This window comes from Scardinius erythrophthalmus (genome assembly GCF_964197995.2).
Source record: "Scardinius erythrophthalmus genome assembly, chromosome: 9".
Lineage (NCBI taxonomy): Eukaryota > Metazoa > Chordata > Actinopteri > Cypriniformes > Leuciscidae > Scardinius > Scardinius erythrophthalmus.
Window position 1 is genome coordinate 12377605 of NC_138229.1, and position 21811 is coordinate 12399415.

At 37.4% G+C, this 21811-nt stretch overlaps 1 protein-coding gene across 1 annotated transcript in view; it reads right to left on the minus strand.

Moving 5' to 3' along the window:
• Window positions 1-21811, minus strand: part of clstn2a (calsyntenin 2a) — a 232778-nt gene that overhangs the window by 131869 nt on the left and 79098 nt on the right. The gene's annotated exons all lie outside the window — the stretch shown is intronic.

Below are 21811 nucleotides of genomic sequence, written 5' to 3' on the forward strand. Positions count from 1 at the left end.
GTTGTTCCTCCTTTTTTTTCCCCATGTTTTCATGGCTGCTGTATAACAAGTGATACCAAAACGAGATGCTAATCAATGGATGACACAAATGCAATCTTCTAACCAGTGAAAGGAAAACATCCCTGCAAGAGTCTTTGTGCATTAAACAGCTTGTACCTAAGCAGTGTTTACTGCTTGGAAAATTCTATTAGCTCACCAAACCCCAGTACACATCTAATGCCGTGTTTAGTAAGTAAAATAACTGTATTTTTAATGTATGTTAAAAAATCTGATTTTTAGTGAGCTTATTTTGCCAAAACAATATGAGTATTTAGTTAATCAGCACCTGAAGTTAATTCCCCACCAGCGTTGTTTTTTGTTGTTGTTGTTGTTTAAGTTGCCAGTCAATGGTGGGAAAAGAGTTAAAAAAAGGTTAATTTAATGTAATCTAGTTTTAAATCTTCCGAACAAAAGCTGCACTGAGAAAAAAAAAAAGATATATATTATTATTATTAGCATATTATTACGTATATATTATTGCATAATTTCCCAACTATATCACATGGAAGTGTCAGAAAAACAAAACATAAATGTGAGCGATGAAAAGCAATACATTAAAGGTGCTCTAAGCGATGTCACGCGTTTTTCTAGGCCAAAACTTATTTTGTCACATACAGCAAACATCTCCTCACTAACCGTTAGCTGCCTGTCCCCTGAACACACTGTAAAAAAAAAAAAAAAACCCCGGTTTCTGTAGACAGCCCAGGCTCCACAAATGGCAAGAAAAACAAACTGGGCCAGCCTGGACCACAAAACATAACAAACTGTGTTCTAGCCAATAACCGGCAAGAATGATTTGGGGGTGGGGGTGGGGGTTGGGGGGTTAGTGTGCGTGCACATGAAGGGGGTGTGGGGAGTGGAGGAGAGAGAAGCATGAAGAGGGAAGTTAGCTAGAGTTGAGATGTCCTAGACAACGACAAACGTTAGAATTATATTCTCTTGAATTTTGATATGGCCGACACACGACCAAAGAGACGACGTTCCGATGAACAAATAGCTAAGAAGAGGGAAAAGGAGAAGGAACGCGCAAAGTCCCGAATTCATGACTGTTTCAGGAAGCACAGAAGGGAGTCGACGGGATGAGGGGGAGGGAGGTTCGAGCTAGCCTCCGTTTTGTTTGACAATACTTCGAACGTCAACAAGAAGTGACGTCACCCAACATCGCTTAGAGCACCTTTAACAGAAAAAGTGTTTTATTTGATTTGCCCCTCGTGTAATCAGAAATCCTCCCCCGGCATGAGTTAATGGAGTTTTAGATTAGTACTGGTTATTCAGTAACCCCTTGTGTGGCTCAGTTCGAGATCCACCAAAGCAATTAATGAAAGAGTAAATTAAACCATTTCACACTTGTGAAGGGCATACTACACAAGTCTCAGCGAAAAGAAAGAGTAAGAGTATCTTCATAATAACCCATAAGCAATTCCAAGCAGGGACTCATTCAATTCAGATGACCAGACGATTAAACCAGCTGGCAATGCAGTTTTCAAAAACTACAATCTTGCTTTCAATGAGTTTTTGCCATTTATATCTCTTTTTCTCACTCTCTATTCAACTCAGGCACACATTTACACCAACGCAAACCCACTTTTTAAAAACCACAACCACATCTCAGAGTATTTTTCCTCACTTGGCTATTTGAACAGACACAGATAAATAGCCGGAGTTGTCTCTATCTAGCTGTGTTATACATACAAAGACATGTACTACAAGCTCTAGAGAGGCAAGCAATGTGTGTGCTGCTGATGTATGGACTAAGAGGTCAGACATGCATGCAGTCTGTTATTCCCATTTATAAAGGAACCAGATCATCTAATACATTTTTTTTTTTCATTTTCCCTAGGAAGAAAACTGTTTATGGTTGTTCCACTTTTGGTTTTGCTGCTCCAAATGATTGGAATGTGCTACAAAAGTCATTGAAATTAGAGACTTGGATGGATGGATGGATGGATGGATGGATGGATGGATGGATGGATGGATGGATGGATGGATGGATGGATGGATGGATGGATGGATGGATGGATGGATGGATGGATGGATGGATGGATGGATGGATGGATGGATGGATGGATGGATGGATGGATGGATGGATGGATGGATGGATGGATGGATGGATGGATGGATGGATGGATGCTTTATTCATCCGCCAGGGAAATTCAGAAAATAAAGGTTAATAAAGGAAAGGAATAACAGCGCATGCAAAAAGGCTTTCGTTTAGGTTACGCAACACCTCGATACACTATTAAAAGCCCAATTCATTAGATACATAATTATTTAGTTGAACATTTTATGTGTGAAATGACACAGACTGGGAGAAAACGTGGCTGTCATCATGTACACAAGATACAGTAAATAACTGTTATTTGGATCAGGTACTTTCTATTATAATAATACATCTCTTCAGGCTCCAGTCACTGCAAATTCACATCGAACTCTCTCGTTCTCGCTCTTTCTCTCTCTCTCTAATAAGGTTAGTGGTGTCACTAAGAGCAATATGCCTTCTCTGTAATCCCTGAGCTATTACCCATGAGATGTCTGCAGCCATTATACAGCATTAGAGCACAGAGATGGAAGCTAATTCAATGTGGACTTTTCTCTTACATCTGCCCCCCTGCTCTAGAATGCTCTGCCGCACACACAGCCAGCTAAACACGGGACATAATGGCAGATGCATGTGGACACACACATATTTACCTCGCATTCACCTTAAGGAGTACAACCCCTGACAATTATGTTAAAAACAACAAGACAGACACTCTTATTGTGTTAGTGAAGCAACTTCTTGTAACCTTTTGGACTTAATTCCCCCAACAGCACATCTAAACAGCTATTAAACTTTGATGAACTTGGAGAGTTTATTAAGAAATCTTCCATAGGTTACTTCTGCATAGATCCCTCAATCCATAAACAATAATAAAGATCAGCTAAAAATCCTGACTGGAATATTAAGCTTATCTAATTCCAGCTCTTCTACAGCAATTTTTTAAAAACATGTGAAAATTCTGTTAGAATATTTAATTTTAATGCAGTATTTGGTATAACAGATAGAGAGACAGACAGAAAGACAGAGCGCTATCCAAATAAACTGAATTAAAATAAAACAGATGAGCCCAGAGTGAGGGAGGGAGAAAATTCAGGTCGGGTCTCACAAGAGGACAAGAAAGGGGCTATTATAGAATCAATTATTTATTCAGCTTGATATATAATTATTCCAGCATTTCAAGCACCTGATAAAATGTTGCCGGGGGAGCAAGTGAACGTTTGCAAATCTACTTTGACCCTTCTTCAACCTGCTATAATGAAAATACCAGTCAGCATTCCAACGGTAATTAAACTTGGGGACAGCCTGCGGAATTGATGGTAAATTTTACCGCTCTCCCAGTGTCACGCAACAAGCTATTAATTTCTGACCGGTCAACACCGTAACATTACATTCAGCTCATAACATTGGAATTAAACAATAATCGAAACATGCATGCGGGACCCAGCAGGAAAAAAAAAAGTGCTAGAGTCAGAGAGAGAGAGGAGACCAACGATGTTCAGGAATATATAATGCAGCTTGCATTACGGTGACTATTTAGCATGTAGTGTTTTTGTATGTATAGTGTAAACAACAAATACTGCAGTTAAGGCCAGCTAATGGACCTTAGTGGAAAAACAAGGCTTCTTAAAGTTTATTGCTCTTCAATAAAAGCATCCTGTTCATAACAAGCATCCGCTATGCTGGGGGATAAAGAAGCCATTATCCAAATTGGCTAGAAAACACTGTCTGTGATGGCCGTTGTTTGGAGACAAAGTTCTAAGACTTCAACTCAAAGTCAAAGATCAACCCCAGTCTAGCTAGCATCATGTGTTATAGCCAATGGGGCTATTAGTAGAAAATTGTAAATTAACGTTCCTTGCACTGTGCAAATGACAAGAACATAGCCCTCTGTTTTGGAAAAAAATAAAAAATAATACAGAAATGACCACCAGGAAGAGAGTAATTACCCACCATGACTTAGCATAATCCAATACAAGCAGAAAGGAGTTTGCTGGTAGGGGCCGAAGGGTAATTTTCAGATACATTGAGCTCAACGCAGCCGCTTCCCACACGTCCACAGAGACACACTTCTTAAGCTTGCATTGCTTGCCTTTAATGCTTATTAATGAGGTCATAATCTCTGCTTTTTCTATGGCGATCTTTCAAGATTTGTTGGTCTATAGAGATTTCTCATACAGGGGTCCCAGTTGACAAAATTACATTTTATAGCGCAGCCATTAAAAAAAGGAGAAATGTTTGCATATCGAGGGCTGCTTGCGTTAATGAATGAATGAACAGATCGTTAGGACTGTATGGCGTCATTCTTAGACATCTGGAAAGCATCATAAAAGGGTGTATGGTATTGCGGTGGGAGCAGAACGGACGATTTTACTGTGACCTCTATAAAGGGGGTGAAAGAGTCTGATGGGTTTTAAGGCCTCAAAATTCAGCAGTGGTTTCAGTTGCTTTGGATAACCTGCATGGTCTCCATTCAAGGTGAAATTATGTAGAAATGGCAGTGGCAGCAAGTCCTTCTGCAATTTTCTGTGGCTAAAATGTCATCTGTTGCCTATAGTGATGTGCAGCACACTCTCCAAGATGCTCGAGTTTGAGACCATCTTATGTCATTTGCCAAGTTTCCTGTCAACTCTACATGATCAATGTCAATAAAAGTGATGAACAAGGCCAAAAATAGATATAAAAAATGTGATTTCTGATTTGGAATATGTGCTAAGCCCTGTGCACACTGCTAGCTGCATGTCATTAGTCCCTGACAGTTGGGATGCTAGTAGGTGTTTTCACTGTTGGTTGTCAAGTAACATTTATGAACGACATCAGAAGATGTCATTCAATGCTGTTGAGATCAAATCATTTTTATTGCTGCTAAAAACAAACATTCTGAAGGAAAAATATGTAAAATGGAATCAAAGATGAATGGCGTAAACAGGGTTTTAGGTTCTAATTATCCCTGATATTGATATCTATTTCAAGTAATCTATTTGCAACAGGACAGCACTAAATACAGGTGTAAATGGGTCTAAAATGTGAGATTCAATCAATCACATTGGAGATAGTTTAAAACACACACACAAAATGTCAATCAAGCACTCAGCTAAAACAAGGGTTTAAATATTGCTGGTTATTTTTGGATTAAAAAAATAGTGAGTTTAATCGAAACATTTTGAAAAATGCATAGATATGCACTACTGTTCAAAGATTTTGGATCAGAAAGACTTTTTGGCTTTTATTCAGCAACTAAACTGGGTGGCAGTAAAGACCTACATTGTTACAAAAAATCTAATAAATGCTGTTCCTTTGAACTGTCTATTCAAGGAATTTGGAAAAAAAGTATTGTGGTTTTCACACAAATAAATAAGCAGCACAAATGTTTTCAACATTGATAATAATATAAAATGTTTCTTGAGCAGCAAATCAGCATATTAGAATGATTCATGAAGGATCATGTGACACTGAAGACTGGAGTAATGATGCTGAAAATTCAGCTTTGCCGTCACTCAGGAATAAATTACGTTTAAAAATTGTTTAAATTGTGATCATATTTCATTGTTCTTATATTTTTTGATCAAATAAATGCAGCCTTGGTGGGCATAAAAAACAAAGAGACAACTCATGTGACACACAGTCAGGTAAAAGAAGTACTTCACTAAAATAACTGAGGAACACAGCAATACTAAATGTACAAACTGAACTCCTGATCCTTAAATCCAGATCTGTAAACAGGGTCTTGTTCTCACACACGACCACTTTATTAACTTTTCACATTGCAAATCCTCCATCGTTTCTCTCCTCTACTGCCTCACTTAAAATCCTCATAGGCCTTCATGGACAACTTCATAAACCAAACTGGCAAAAACAAATGTTCATGATGAAGAAAATCAACGCAGGTGACGCGTCTTGAATCGGCAATCGCTGTGGGAGGCATTTGGGCTAATTTACAGTTAAATTTATCTATAATAAGCATTAATAATCCCTGACACAAATGGCTGAGAGACAACAGAGGTTTATAAATGTCCTTGATACTACAAGCACGCCAATATAAATGACTCTCTCCCTTGTGTACATAAATTCTGCGAATCAACTTACTTAGGTCACCAGCCATGAATATAAATTTGTTTGATTAGACTCTCAACAAACACAGAAGCGAATATCTTTTGTAATGGAGAAGTTCTGTGCACTGGCATTTGCTACTGTCAGCCCGGCATCGATACCCCAGAGGACTCGGAAATGTCAATTGTCTGTAATTAGAAAGCTGGCATATTCATTCACGAGGCTTTGTTTCCTTGTCACGGAATCTGGGTCCTTATGGCCTTTTCATTAGCCATATTGTTGGCCAGACATATGCGTGTCTATACCTCCTGAGAACACAATCAACCCTTTACGAAAAGAGCCGGTTTGATTACACATCGTGTGAAGTCGCTTAAATTACGAGTCATTGTTAGAAATACAGAGAACTGATTGAGGTGGAGGGATGAAGGGTTTTAGGGGGACTTGAGAGGGAGTCGAATGAAAGCAAGGGGAGAAAAGAACAATGATCTCCTCACTGACACGAGTGCCAGAGGCTGAGAAAGAGAGAGGGCAGGGCTCAACTCTCCATCTTCTCTGGATTAAAATTAAAAGGGCCTGCTAGTTCATCTTCTGTCTGTGGGAGATCTTGACGCCTGAGTGGTTCTCAGCATCTCTGGGCCTTTTGAGGAGAAGAAAATGAAAATTGATGCTGGGGCTACAGCTCCATGCCTCCCTCCCAGCACTTAACAGGACTTCTGCTGTGCACACATACCTGTTGCCTTTTATCTACCTTAGCGTTAAAAACTACATATTTCAATGACTAGTCAATGAGTTGTCTTAACAACTAATCTTAAAACGATATTTCAGCCGACATATTCAGGGGGTATTTATTTCCTCAACCTCATGACATTCCATAGCTGCATGTCCTTCTTTCTGCTGAACACAAAAGAAATTTCGATGAATATTTCAACTGTTTTTGTCCATACAAAATGTTGTTTTAGACTTTCGTTGTACGGTCTAGACAAAAAGAAATTCTTCAAATTAGCTTCTTTTGTGTTTCACAGAAGAAAGAAACTTATGCAGTTTGAAACAGCATGAGGGGAAGTAAAATGATGACAGTGATGAACTATCCCTTTAAATACATTTATATATCCACCATAATCCAAAATAACGTATCATACCAAATAATAACTAATATATCCAACCTTACTCAGATACATACAGTACATTCACATTAAGAGGAATGTACTATTTACAGCAGCAAATCTCAACAATTTGATTGTTATATCATCAGAAAATATATTATTTCCCAGATATATATTAAAAGTTGGATATACTGTATAATACATCCTACATTACACAGATATAGTATCCTCATGGATATAGTATACTCACAAAGCAATATATACAATACAGCAAATCTCAGAAGCATGATTTGTTTACATCACCTCAGTGCTCTATATATAAAGTTTGATATACAGTATATTATATCCAACTTTATCCGCAAACATGCAGTACACTTGCGTAAAGCGATAAATACTAAATCTCAACTGGCTGTTTTTTTTTTCTTCTTTTTTTGCATAATGTAACTATATTTTGTAACTATACTATATATCATCTAGCTCTTTATATAAAGTTAAAAGTATAAATACAATATACTCGCGGAGGGCAATATACACTATATAGCATATCTCAACCGTTTGATTGCTTGTATAGTAGCAAAATGTAAACTATATTACGGCCCAGCTCTGCTAAATGTGACATGATATGAAAATATTAAGATATTATAAACAATAACATCATGATTTTCTGCAAAGCCACTTTGAAACAATGTATATTGTCAGTGCTATAAAAATAAATTTGACTTGACGACTTGCAAGCGCCATGCTGTTACTGTGTGAGCTACAGGAGCTCTGTATAATTAGGATCCACAATATGAGATGCTGAAATAGGCTCCTGAATCCCCCAGCCCTACATAGGACTAGCAGTTCTGCTTCATATTCATACTAAATTGCACAAACTTTTTTAATGGTTGTGAAGAAAGTTTCAAATCAAATGAAGAACCTAATAGACAGTGTGATTGTAAATGCAGCTCAAGACCTGAAATAGATGAGTCCGATAAGAGAGACAAAATTGGAAAACACTGCTAGAACAGTCCTCATAAAAAAGGCAAGACCTGTGCTCAGTGCTCACAGCAGGCAATTTGAAGTCTGTAATTGTCTAATTTATAATTGAGGGTGCTTTGTTACACAAGTGGTGTTTTGATGGCTGTAAAATAATTGCAACTCCTCAGATAAAGTTTAACGAGTCGACAACACACTAAAAGGGATTCATTTAGAATCTACATGAATGCAGCCTCTTAGAGAGGGTTTTAAAGTTCTGCAGCAAAAAATATCACAGTTAATCTTAAAAATATATATATACACATATACTAGATGACTTCACTTCCGAAAAGTCAACCATCTTGAATATCCCTGTATAGCAGCAAGTAACATCTACAACAAGTGTTTAAATCTGAAGGCATAAAATATAGAGAGAGACAAATAGAAACTCTCAGAGAATGACAGAAACGAACAGTGAGAGTCTACCTGAAAGGACTCCTTCAAGGCTGTGAAACACAATGCAAACTTAAACGTGCCTCTGTGAAATCACCATGGGAACTAACGTGTTCAAGCGTCTATCTGTCAATACACTTTATCATAAAATCTTCCTATTAGGGTTGGAAAAAAACGCTCTGGGGGGAAAAAAAGAGGCTGAGCAAAGCTAAAAAGCATTTCTGGAACTCTTGTGACAAAAGTACTCACTGTTGTATTCAATTAATTTAACTGTCTGATGAAAAATGGCTGTAAAGCTAAGACACATCTAAAGTTCATCTTGCCTGAAAGTTTTCTTACGCGTGTCTATGTGTGAAATATGTACACTACAGTTTAAAAGATTGGGGTCAGTAAGATTTTTGTTTTGAAAGAAATAAATACATTCAGCAAGAATGCATTAAATTATTCTAAATTGACTGTTTTAATCAAATAAATGCAGTCTTGGCATTAGATACTTTCAAATTTTATATATATATATATATATATATATATATATATATATATATATATATATATATATATATATATATATATATACAGTATATATATATATATATATATATATATATATATATATATATATATATATATATATAGTATATATATAGTATATATATAGTATATATATAGTATATATATATATATATATATATATATATATATATATATATACTATATATATACTATATATATACTATATATATACTATATATATACTATATATATATATATATATATACTGTATATATATATATATATATACAGTATATATATATATATATAGTATATATATATATAGTATATATATATATATATATATAGTATATATATATATATATATATATATATATATATATATATATATATATATATATATATATATATATATATATATATATATATATATATATATATATATTACCCAAAGTAGGGCTGCACGATTAATCGCAATTAACATTAAATCGCGCTTAAACCAATTTGGCTTATTGCGATTTATATATATATTATTTTTTATTTTTTATCTTAATGAACCCAAACTTTTGTAATGGCAGTGTAGATGCACATTATTGGGTGTATGGTCATCATCATCATCTTTATTTATTTGAGCATCTGAGTTCCACAAAGTTCTACATAATAGCCAGGTTCAGCACAGTAGGCAAAACTAAAGAAGGATACATGCACAAATAAATAAGTAAGTAAATAAATAAAAAACGTGGATATGATGCTCAAAAGGAGTAGGCAGAAGCTTAAGCTTATTGACGCCTACCCCCTTTATACATTTGAGCAGTAGATACATTTACTATAATCAAGAAGACAATTGACACACATTTATGGTATGATGGTACACTAAATACAGTGCAAGAATGCTTGTTTATACTGCAATATATGTATTTATACAGCTGTTGAACATAACTGATTATGTTATATATGTAAAATCATATAATTTGAATATAAACAAACACTATAATCTGTATAAAGTTTTGAAGTTATTTAATTGTTTATCACTGCGTTTCTGATGGCGAAGAAAGCTGCATGTGCCCTGCATCTTCCTTAGTCAGAGAGAAGTGCAAGTATGTGTGTGTGTGTCTGAATAGGCATAAATGGAGTGTCATCTACATTTGCATTTCATCTATTCGTTAAGGTGAAATTTTTATCCAAACCGACGTGCAAGTAACAGCACAATCTATTATTATCTATTGCAGGCAATTTGCACCACTTCCCAGTTAAGGTACAACCTTTAATTCAAATTTACAGTGAATATCTGCCCTATAATCAACAATCAACACATTCGGAATGTGAAATGTATACTTATGACTCATAAAACACAACAGATTATATTTTCCACCACTTAAGTTGCTACATTTGTTGATCGCATTGAGTTCTCCCACACATCCCATCTGAATTCAAGCCCAAGCCATCACTGTTAGACAAATGCTGTTGCTTGGTGGGATTGGGACGAAGCTAAGCTCTCACAGAGGGAGGTTTCTGGTGTGGGGAAAATGGCAAGGATTTCCTTACGCATCCTCCAAGAGGGACTGGAATACAGGGGGGATTTTCTCAGCCTAAGAAGGAGAGAGGCGCTGGTCCACTCAGAAGGACACGAAATCCTCTTTACAGTCCTCATTGACAGTGGCAGTCCCGCTTGACAACTTCGTAACAGCTCACCAGAAGGAGGGGGGAAAAGCAAGCAGGAGGAGAAACCTTTAGACAGGTGTTTAGCCCATGTCCTGAAGCCATGATTCCTTCACACAAGGACAGATTTACTGCATTTCAGCTCTGACATATCCCTGACAAATGATGTTTGACAAATGATGCATGCTGGACTTGTAAACATGCCATTGTCGTCACAAAAACTACACAAATTACATCTCAGCCACATATGGAGGCTGTAAAATAGTCCTTCGTTTTATGTTACTGACTCATGCATGTGGGCAGATGTAAACAGCGCACATTTCACAATGAGTAGCTTGTTGTTTGCTTAACAGCATACTGTTAGCGGCAGAAGGGAAGACAATAAAGCCATAGCCATGTGTTAATGAATCGCACTGCCAGTGTTTTCATGCGAGCATGTGTGCTTACTCCTGAAAAGACCAGCATATGTTTTGTTTTGAATGCTGTTTTTCTGCATTGAACGCTGGTGTACCAAAGAGACTTCCTAACTAGATATGGGAATCACCATTAATGTAGCAATTCCTGTTCCTTTAACACTTTTTTTGTACTTTTGAAGAATAAATATTTTGAAAAAAAGAATGATGACATACTAATATAAGTCTGAAAGCTGATTGGTTTGAATGGTTACCTCTGATTATGATTGGTTAAATATTCAGGAGGGAAATCATATAGATACATGCATGCATATGCATCTTGTGCACATCAGTGGGTGAATTGATTGAAACAAACGTTAACTTTATCAGATTTTCCATCATTTTGAGTACACTTTTGTAACCAAACATCAATGGATGTCTTTTCACTTGTCAGAGTATTTCAGTACATGAACCATTAAAGGTGCAGTAAGCAATTTCTGAGAAGCACTTGCTATTTGAAATCAACCCAAACAAACACACTCCCTTCATTGCTCCGCCCCCAAAATGCACAAATACGCAAACACAAGAGTGGATGTCTCTTTATTGTAGCTGAAGCAAATCAAAATAATGCTTCGTGAAAAATTAAGCAACGATGAGCAACAAAACATGAACACACAGTACAGGAGAGTATATAGAAGCAAGAGATTGTTGTTCATCACCAGCAGCACACCCCCAGACAGCAACATAGTGTCGGCCCAGATCCGGGCCACATCTGTTACATGTGGATTCAACGTTCAAACCATTCAAACCAAGCAACCATCATTGCTTAATTTTTTTTCTCTGACCTTTTCTCTTTTGTAATGTCTCTCAGCCATCTCTAGTCTAGTCTTTCTAATCTCCCTCTTGCTCACTCTCTTTCCCATCATGAGTGAACACACCCCCTACTGCTGATTGGCTACAAGTGTGCTGTGGTGCTCAGTTCAATCCACTTTCAAAAGCTTTTCTCAGAAATGACTTAATGGAAGTTGCATTAGTCTTTTTTTAAATGACTTACAAGAAAAAAAATGAACTGTCAATTATAAGAATTGTCCATTTTGATGTCATGGTGACTTTAACAGAACCAAATGTTCAGTTGGTTCAATTTGTTTAATTTATACAAAACCATTTTAATGAGGTTAATTTAATTGAATTTAAAATAAAATAAATAAATAAATAAATAAATAAATAAATAAATAAATATAAATATATATATATATATATATATATATATATATATATATATATATATATATATATATATATATATATATATATATATATATATATATATATATATATATATATATATATATATACACTTTTTTTTTTTTTTTTTTTACCCAAAGTAGGGCTGCACGATTAATCGCAATTAACATTAAATCGCACTTAAACCAATTTGGCTTATTGCGATTATGAAATATGAAATATTTTTTTATGCGTAGCTTGTCAGTAACGTACGGCTCTGTGATCAGTAGTAAATGCTACTCCATCTGAAAGCACTGCGAGTTTGAGTTGCTTATAAGGTGCATTTGAAAAAGCAAGACGCGTCAAATATCTTTCCAAACTTATGAACCTCTTGTCCAACAAAAGACAACATTTAATAAATCAATCAAAGCGATTCAATCTTCTGTTTATTCAGCTACAGCGATAGTATGATTCCCATAGGGATTTCCTGGAATGACTGGCATTATCTACTTCTATGGGGCATATTTGCAATGCATTCTCATCCTAGGGCGTCATATAATAATAATTTTGTCAACATCCAACACACATGGCACCCTTTAGCGTCAATATGAAATGCAGATAATGGGTAGGTTTAGGTCTGTGGTAGGGTTAGGGTTAGACCGCTAGGAAGCGCCTTCTGGCGGTTAGGGTTAGCCATGGGTTAGGGTTAGGGTTAGGGTTAGACGGTAAAGGGATATGCGCATATGTGCGTCGGATGTTGACGAAATGTCAAAAGCATCAGTATATGACGCCTTGGGATGAGAACGGTCTGATATTTGGAGTGTCTGCGCGAGAGCGCCCTCTGGCTTTCAGATGGAGCAGTATTTTCTACTGATCACAGAGATGCGCTCCACTGACAAGCTGCACATAAAATAATTGCAGCCTTTGCCAAATCACGTGTGGTTTCACTTCGATTAATAGTGCATCCCTAACCTAAAGCGAAAGCAAAATTGTCCTAAAAATACCCGTGTTGAAGTTTGTTAGCACAATTTCACACAATAATTTCAGTCATGAAGTAACAAAATACACTAAATATTTATTTTTTCATGCATTGTTTTTTTTTTTTTTTTCATCACTTGAGCTTTTATTAACCCTCTTCTTGTGATGCATAGTTTTTCCAGCACAAACCGACCTGGACTCATGCTGATTTAAGCTGGTCTTTTCAGAAGAGCGGTCTATGAGCTGAAGCCCACAGATATGTGGCATCTCATCCCAGTGTCAGTTCAAAGTGTGGCATTAATCCTAAGAGCAGCTGTCCGGAGTTATCCTCTAGCCTCATGCCCAGCCATGCCCGCTTTCCCTCTAACACTGATCTTCTTTCCACACACTTCATCTGCATTGTAGATGGGATTATCACACGCCGCTGAGAACTTGTCTAAACAAAATACATCCCCGGTTCCTGGAATCCAGTAAGACTGTTTTGCGTGTAAACTAACGAGGATAATTCACTGTCAGTTTACAGCGTTGGCAGAAAAGGGAAGCCGGCTCTAATCTGGTTTGTCTGCTTAAGGGAGAGTGACTCTGGACACGATTGCGAGAGGAATCAAACCCACACCGACTGCAGACCCAAAACTGCTGGCCCTGAGGGGTTTCAAAACACACCGTCACACAACCAAATCAAATCAGTAGTGAGAGACACACACATACACACAGAGTGACAGAGTTTGATAGACTGGCAGAGAAGAAGAAGAGGGGAAAAAATTACTTCTGAAAAAAAAATTGTGAGGATGGATGGAAGTCTGCCAGTATAGGAGTTAAAAGAAATGAGGGAGATAGAGGGAAGGAACAAAGCCAAAGTGCAGCAAGAGGAAGATGACTTGAGTTAACAGAACGGGGATGGAATCAGGAAGGAGCACTTTAGACCAATAAATCACTCGCAAAGAGCCCCTCGCTGAGACGGTAACACTAAGAGAACTACGAGGGCACTTTAAAGCAACTCATTCTCTAAATGTCTGTATATATCGTAAAAGGCCTCAAAAATAACTCTCTTTTAGCGCAGTGGGTAGTATGTACTGTATGCTTACAGTATGATGCACAAAATAGGAAGGCAAGGTTGAATTTGGGTTTTTAAATGGCCAATGCTGGTATCTAGAAAGCAGTGTGGCTCACCTTTGGGCCAAAAGTCTAAGACAACATTGAACATCTAGGTTTTGAAAAATGTCAAATAATAAATAGTATGATGATCTTTCTCAAATCATGCTGGAGAACACAATCTTCAGGTTCAGTAACATTCACACTGGCCCCTTTTTCAAGGCGGTCTTCTCATCTGGGCTCACAGCAACATCACAAAATCACAAGCCCTTCCTGTGAGAAAAGGAGGAGGGGATATTTCCAGCATGAGTCTGGCAGCTTGCTCTTAAGCCCAGCTGTAGGACCCAAAATCTACCGCCGAACAGGGGCAGTGCTGGATGAGAAAGAAAATTTAATAAAGTCCCCATGAAATCAAATATGAATATGTTTATGTTTATTTATTTGGATCCTCATTAGCTATGCCCAAGAGCATTGGTAGAGAATTTGAAAATGAATATGTTAGTCTTACTGTTATCTATAAGCTAGTGTGTTCCAAAGCAATGACACAATTTGCATCTAGAAGACATAATTAAAACTTCAAAAGAGTCCCTCAATTCTGCCAATATGGATCAATGATTTTGATGTCATCACTCTGCACTTCAGCTTCTAATTAGATTTTCTGTCCAATCAAATGCTCTCTAGAGTCTAAAACGTCCCACCCCCTACATTATAAATAGACAGAGCAGATCCAGCCTGATCTCACGGAAATTCGTACGAATTCTACGAGGTGTCTAATTTGTACGAATTCATACAACCTCACTCGTACGAATTAGTACGATTTTTGCTAAATCGTACATATTTTACGAATTCATACAAATGACCTACCCCTGACCCCGCCCCTAAACCTACCCATCACGTGGGTTTAGACAAATTGTACAAATTCATACGAGTGAAGCCACCTTTTTATCACTCGTACGAATTCGTACGAATTGGTGGTAAGATCATGTTGGCAGTTCATATGCTAGAGTTGGTGCATACCAGAAAACCCATCAGACTAATTTGAGTTCTGCACAAAATGCTATATTTTAAAACGATATGGAAGAGACTAGAAGGAAACTGCGGCTTTACCGAGCTCAACAGCTCTGGCCGAGCTGTGGTATAAGCAAAACACTATTGGCTTTTTTTTTTTTAAAAGAGCTCTGTTACATTGAATAGTGAACAATGCATTGAATAATGCTGCGATGCTGTTTCCGATGAGATCATATCCCACTCAGGTGTGAATGTTTAGGCACCATATTCAAATGGATTTTGGGAGTCACAATGCAATTACCAGATTATTTTATTTAAATAAGAAAATAAAATTCATTAAAAAATATTTAAATATATGGCAGCACTGATACAGATTTAATCTACATTAGCAGCTTACAAGAGCAGGCCCAACGCTATCTCACGACCAATTCGTACGAATTCGTACGAATGATAAAAAGTTGGCTAATTCGTACTTATTCGTACGACCTCACTCGTACGAATTTGTACGATTTGTCTAAACCCACGTGATGGGTAGGTTTAGGGGCGGGGTCAGGGGTATGTCATTCGTATGAATTCATACGAATTGGCCAATTCGTCAAATATGTACGATTTTGCAAAAAACGTACTAATTCGTACGAGTCAGGTCGTATGAATTCGTACGAATAAGCCACCTCGTAGAATTTGTACGTTTTCCCGTGAGATCGGGCTCGCAGGCCTCTACACTGTAAGAAAAAAAAATATGTAGAAAACTGGATAATGGCCTGGCAGAAAATTACCAGTACCTTTTCTGTTAAATTTCCTTAATTCACACTCAACTTCAACAAAACAATGCAATGTACAATTCAAAATACGGAGAAAACACCTGTAAAAATAAAAAAATAATCAAGAGAGAACTTTTTTTAGATTATTGTGGTACATTGGATCATGTTTTTATGGACTTTTCTTAACATGTAGCTCCAGAAATTCAAGCATTAGACATGCTCCCTAAAAGTTTTATTCCCACCAATGTATGTTTTATCAGCAAGCACAATAAATCAATAATTAAGTTTAAATGCAAAAACTTAAGTTTAATAAATATAGTTATAATAAATTCATTAATAATCTAATATTACATTGAAACAAATGCAAACATTCAAATTATTTCAAATAATTAAATAATTATGAATTTGTGTGCATCAATGCAAAATCTTCTGACAAAGCAGCCCTAGAAAAGAGAACACAGAACACGCAGATCTCCAAATCTGTGAAAAGTTCAACCATCAGTGGATGTGATATCTGCCATGCAGGCTTCTTCTCTCCCCTTGAGCGTCTCTTTTATAGGGTTTAATATCTTTTTTATTGCTCTTATGGTTGAGTTCATTAACATGCAGAGACGTGCGTCCACACGCACAGCGGGGATTAGATAACCTCACACTTCATGGCATCTTCCTCGATACGGCGTGTGAATAAAGCAGCACAATCTCTCCGCAGCCAGAGCACGTGGAAAGCACAGCGAAGCTCGCCTTCATTTTTCGCCTAACTAATAAAAACAGACAGGCAAAGGCCACTCGCCCTCCTCAGAGGAGAGTTTATTTTGATTTTGATTTAAAAAGACTCTGTCTGTGTTAGTCACACAGCCGCGGGGCCGCGCGGAGACAGGCACTAAGGTGGAGAACCACGACGAGGATGAGGAAGAGGAGGAGGGGGGTAGGGAGAATCGCGAAGGGCCGCTCTGTTTTGACTGCATTGCCAAAACAGCCTGGCCGCTTCACAGAGGTAATTTCAAAGGAATAGGCTTGGACACACTATATAAACAGAGCGCTATTTACATAGGGATTCCCTCAGTCTAAAAGATCGGCTTTGAAACAGATTACAGGTGTGTGAACTCCAAACTCCTGCATTACACTGATATCACCGCTACAAGGTCCAAAGCTGATAACCGTGGAAGTGCGTTGACAAAACTTTACCGGTGGGGGGTAGCGAGAATGAATGACTGAAAGCGTGCGGCTCGGCACACGAGCCAAAATGAGACTTGATGAGCCGCCCCCGTCGCATCTGGAGGGATTTTTCCATTCAAACGCTCATATCGGCAAAGTTGCAGTAATCCACGGCACCATCCTCCTTTCTCTCGTCTTTCCCTTCACATCATCCCTCTCCCGGGCTGTGATAAGAGCGAGGCTCCATTAGCACCTCTCTCGCTCTCATGGAAGCAAACTGGAGATAGAGCAGCCCTGATGGACTATAAATTGTAGGGAATGCTCCCTGCTGAGGAAGAGTGGCAGAGAGAGAAAGGTTACACAGAAAGAGAGATGGATGGTCATAGCTAAGATGCATGGACTGTCAGCGTCACTACATAGCCCACCAGCGCCATATTAATAACCTGATCAGCGCCACTAGTTTGAACCTGACGGCCACAGTCAACCACACAATAACCTTTGAGAACTTTCAATGCACCAAAAACAAAAAAATAGAAGGATGAGCTGTGTTTTGTTGGTGGAGCAAACAAACATGGGTCTCCGACATACTGGATTTATCATTTATTCACACACACACAAACATGCATTTAATTTTTAAACATGTTATGGTCAAACCAACAGAAGTGGAGGTCTTACGATATTTATTTTATCACATGCTTAGCTGTTTTTGAATCGTTCCGATTTGTAGTTCTGCGCTATTTATTCGATGTAGTCTCACTAACAACATTTTGGACTATTTAGCATAAAATCTGGTTCATATTGTTGTGTTTCTGCCACAGAATGAATGCTCGTTTAAAACGACTCCACAGCGTTCTGTTCTGTAGACAACACAGAATATGATTGTTGGTGGAAATTGTTGACTCCATCCAGATGCAATAAGTACCCAAAGAAAGCAGAATATGCTGTGCTTGAAGAGTAGGCAAATGTTTTGCTCTTTTATTAAGGCTTGATGCCATGCACCTTTTTTCTCATAAGCCTGCAAACTTCTGAACAACACTTTAAAATACTCTATGAGCAAATCAAATCAAATTGTCACCTATACAATGTGTTGGAATGCCAAAAAGAACAAAATCGGATTTTTTTTTTCTAGTACTTTCTTTCTACAAAAAAAAAGGACGTTGGGACTGTCTTTTCTTCCCTAATGTGACGTTTATTAAATGGCTTCTCAAATGAAAAAAACAAGCAGAGCAGGACTTAGTTTTGCCCATTAGGAACTGATTGGATTGTTGTTGTTTGCTATTGCTGGGATTTGATTGACAGGTTATCGTTCCGCCCTCATGCAGTGCATACATTGTCAGAAAAGAGACGTCATTGTGAGGTGGAGTGGAATGTTTTTGATTTAAGGGCACATTAATTAAAATAATAATAAGAAGAGCAATAATGTGCACTAATAAATCATTTATAATAAACACTATAAACGTTTTTATTTTGTTTTGATTTTGATTTGATTTTGATTTCATGGTGAATTTAAAGCTGTGCCCCAAGAAAACCTCTGTGGTGGTTTTGCACAAATCAAACTTTGTTTGGCTTTTGTACACAATACTATTACATAGATAACTTAGGTTACACTTTACAGTATTTTACAATACGTGTACTTACAGTGTACTTAAATTACCTGTACTTTCTTGGGAAAGTAAGGTAACTACATGGGTTAAGGTTAGGTTTAGGTGTAGTTCAGGGTTAGTACAGTTATTGTTATTGCTATAAGTAGTGTGAACAGGGCTGTAAAATAAAGTGCAACCATATCTTATGCAGTAAGCTACAGTCAGATGTGTCTATAATGGTTATAATTGTTGTGATAGACCACAGGAAGACTGTGTTCCAATAACGTATGCATACAGCCATAAGCTTCAAGAACACAAGATTAATTTCTATACAAATCTGTTTATTTTCCTATTTCAATCAGAATTGAGGATAACAATCAGAACATACACATGCTGACTATAACATTCTTCACTTGTACAGCGAGATAAAATATTGTTTCCAAGGTCTTCAGTACGAGAGATTGAGACCATGCATGGGATTATTTTGCATTGATTTGTTGAGCACATATAGTATTGCATTTACACTGATCTAATCTTGATCTAACTTGCAACATCCCCAACCTTTGTTTCTAGAGTAGAAAAGGTATGTTGGCACAAAGGCGTTCCGTTTACAGCTCTAAAAAGCCATGGCAACGACATTTCTGTAAATGCAATGACAGCGGCTCGCATTGTTTGCATTTCTGCTCATTCTTTCTTGCCGCTTTTGCCAACAGAAGTTTAGAAAACGATTTGTCTCCCCTCTTGCTCTGTGTCTCAGAGGACTGTGGACCTGCTTAGTTAACAACCATGAGAAGGTCAACAAAGAGGCTGAGCCAGGAGTGAACCAATACTAAGACAAAAAAAAAAAAAAAAAAAAAAACAAGCTCACAAAATGTTTGCATGAGACAAATGTCGTACAACCTGCTGAATAAACTATATCATTTTGAAAAATATAAATTGTACCTTTAAAATGTGCAAATGTCAGTCTTGTTAGTGTGCATCACAACTAGAAATCAATAGTTCATATTATACTACTGTACAGTTTCCAGGAATCAATGAATGAATGACAAACTAAATGAAAACTGGAGAAATGTTCTTCCTCAGAGGGGCTGTAGTTAAAAAAGGCTTTTTTTTTTCATAACTTCATTTTTATTCCATCAACCTCAAAATGAACTGGAAATGGGATGGATTCACTGTCTCTCTGTACCTCTGGGCAGTTTCGATTTAGCAGAGGGATGATGAAAAAGATGATTTGTGTACTCACATACACAATGCTAATGCAACAGCCTCAAAAAATAAATAAAGAAACAACACAAACATCCTTGTTTACCAGGAAAAAAAAGATTTTTTAAAAAATCATTCCCTAATTATCTGGCAAAATTCACACAGGATCACAGCACACGCTGCTTCCTAACACCTGGCAAGCTGCTTGTTAACACGGTGAGCTCATGCAGACACACACACACACACACACAGGTGCTCAAAGGAAGAACTCCAGTGTGAGGTCTCTTTAGGTTTAAAGGTCGTGACCGCATCCCACTGGCAGGAGATTCTGAGGAGACCAGGTGTTTATAAGGGTTGCAAGCTGTGATGAAACAAACACCTCAGAACTAGCGCAATAAAACGGAGTTGGGTACAGAGACACACGGAACAGACACAATATGGTTATTTTAATGATGATACAATTACAGCCTTCAAACAAGCAATTGTTTGCAGTTCACTGCCTGGAACATTAAGGGGAGGAGTTTAAAAATCAGATAGCTTGGTAATGTAAGCAAAAGCCAGTGCATAGGAGAATATATAATATTTCACAATGCAAATTGTTTATTAGTTATTGTGGCAAGCAAGCATAAATAAAATAATGAGAAATTAAAAATGGAAAAATTGCTTCAGCTACAGTAAAATCATTATAATTGACTGCAAAAATAATCTCTACACTGCTCCATTCATGATTGGCAAAATAAAATATATTTCCTCAGTTTAAAAGTCCTCATGTGGAATCTCAGCGAATATTCTTTCCTGTCACCTGTCCTCCTGCACATGATTATATTTCTGCATCTGTGACTCAAGCGGAACCAGTGTGGTCTTCGTTGCTGCCTCTTTGCCAGTTTACCCTCTGTGCTCAAGTGTGTATTATCAGGATGAGATAAGACTTTCCTTTCCTCCACTCCTCTGACGCACTGCATTCACAAAGCTTTTGAAATCTCCTTGTGCGAGTTTTGGCAATCTGAAACTTATTTTGTGCTTGATATCAATCAGACTTGCTTTCTCACACAATATCACAGTCAAGCACACACAAACACGTTACAAGTCACCCACGCTAATCCACTCAGAGAAAAACAGCGAGATGCAACCCAGGCCAGAGTGTGTTTGAATGTGGCACCGGCACGTATCTTTGCTGCCCCGGAGTCCTGAGCTGGATGAAGGGTGGTTAGTAGGAGGCAGAGGAGTTTCGCTGCAGGCTATGAGCAGTCCGCCTTGTGTTTCATGTTATCATTCTCCTTCTCTTTTTTTGTCTTCTTCCCTTCTATTTCATTTTGCCTCTGTACGTTCTTATCCATCCATCAAACATGTAATCCTCTTTATTTCTGTCTTTTCTCTCACACATGTCCCCTCAGATTTTTAGGTCAGGTTTATGCAACATCCAAAACATCCAAAAAGAAATTTGTGATTGTTTTTTTTGTTTTTGTTTTTCATAAAAGATCAAAAGGATACACAATGCAGATTTATTTTCACAGCCCCCTTTGCTATATTTAACCAAGGGTGCTAATATTAGTGGAGGGCACATAATATTATCAGTAGTATTGTTGTTACTGTTGTTTTTAGA